Source organism: Carassius carassius, chromosome 7, assembly GCF_963082965.1.
Source record: "Carassius carassius chromosome 7, fCarCar2.1, whole genome shotgun sequence".
NCBI lineage: Eukaryota > Metazoa > Chordata > Actinopteri > Cypriniformes > Cyprinidae > Carassius > Carassius carassius.
Window position 1 is genome coordinate 6,885,499 of NC_081761.1, and position 1,754 is coordinate 6,887,252.

The 1,754-nt window shown below is 38.7% G+C and overlaps 1 long non-coding RNA gene across 1 annotated transcript; it reads left to right on the forward strand.

Annotated features, from left to right (window-relative positions):
* The first annotated feature begins 291 nt into the window (after positions 1-291).
* LOC132143012 (uncharacterized) lies at positions 292-979 on the forward strand. Its single transcript, XR_009434154.1, has 3 exons — positions 292-306; positions 552-662; positions 813-979. It is a non-coding gene; the product is annotated as an uncharacterized LOC132143012 (long non-coding RNA).
* The last annotated feature ends 775 nt before the right edge of the window (positions 980-1,754 follow it).

Consider the following 1,754-nt stretch of genomic DNA (forward strand, 5'->3'; position numbering starts at 1 on the left):
AAGTGTTTAGTGATCAAACAAAAATCCTTTATCTCTGTGCCATGCATCTTTCAAAGACCACGTCATGCTCCACTATATTTTAAGTATATGGGGTTTGTTTTCAGCTTTCATTCCAAATGAACTGCATTGCACTTAACCTTTTTTTTTTTTTTTTTTTTTTAAATCCTGTCAGGAAAGTGCCTTGAGCTCGGTGGAAACCTTGCATCAGTCCATGATCAACGCACTAGCGGTTTCCTCAATACCTTTCTGAGAAAATGTGCTAGTGGCATGCCCCGTACCTGGATCGGTGTTCATGATGCAATTACGGTAACTGGTCTTATTTCAATTTAAATCTCAATCCAACCAGTGTCGGATTAATTTCAAATTTAGAATGACCCATAAGTGTTGCTTGTTCCCATTTGGTAAAAGCTTGTTTGCACTGCCCCAACAAACCAGAGTTTCATATTCAATGAAATTTGATGTCACTTAAACCTACCACTGTAAGATGATAAAATGAGAAGCCGCAAATGGTGGAAATGGCAACAAGTTCAGTAATGTTGATGTAACCTTAGCATTATGTCTGGTTTTGAGTGATGGCTCAAAGTTTGAATCCAGTGACTGGCTTACTGGTGAGCCAAATGATAATGGAGGAACCGAAAATTGTGTGGAGCTGGCCTATGGAGGTAAAATGTCCATATCTGAGGTTATTTAACAACCTTTTTGGTATTAAACTTGTAAAGGTTTCAGACCTCTACGTTTTATTACACTTATGGCTTCCTGTTTGCACTAAAGCCTATCTGAATAACTTCCTGAATGTAACTGAATTTCCACAGCTGAGCAACGCTGGAATGATCTGGACCGTGCCACTCCTCTCAATTTCATCGGTTTGATTTCTCTTCCTGATTGTTAAACTGGTCTGTCCATCACCCGAGAGGCTTTGGTTTTTGGATTAATGTTAGTCTCTGCAAAAACAAAAGTGAAGTGGACTTTAAACCGCAAATGTATGTTTTAACTGGTCCCTTTCTTGAGGTAGTGTGTTCAGTTTTAAACTCTAAACTCACCCTTTGGTTGGTTCCAACTGGAAGTCAAGGAAGGGACCGGTGTCTCTGTTTAATGGGCTTTGTAGGGTCAAGTGAGCAGTTTATACGGACAAATATGTCACTTTGTGTTTAAGGAATAGTGAGCGCAGGGGGACTCTACACCAGTGACGTTTGTATTCATTAGTTCCGACATCTACCAGGAGAGGGTGCAGCTAACATGCCATTTACTGTCTGGCTTAACCAGCCGGACCTTGAATGACTCTATTGACTGATCACCATGATCCTGTGGCTCACCCAGGCCAGTCACGGATGGGTTTAGAGCGCTGACTAGCCAATAGCAACAAGTAAGATTCAATTTGAGGTTTGAATCCCGCCTTTATGGAAGCGTAGGGGAAGCAATATTAAATTTGGGATGTAAAATGACGATGCATTTCTGTATTTACATTTTCCAATACATCTGTGCAACGTTTGGTGCAAAATTAAGTTACACAATTTTCATTTGCCACTTCATATAGCAGTTTTAATATGTAAAAAGAAAACTAATTTTAACGCTTTAAGTTGCAAAATGAAAATTTATTACAGAAGTGTTTAGATATGTATAACATGTTAAAGCAAAAACTGTCGCGCAATTATCATTTAAATGCTATTTTTCTTAAATGCATTAACACTCACAGTCAAGACACTTACGATTGCATTTTCATTTAATGTCCCGCAATGAATGTAGCAAAATTCAAT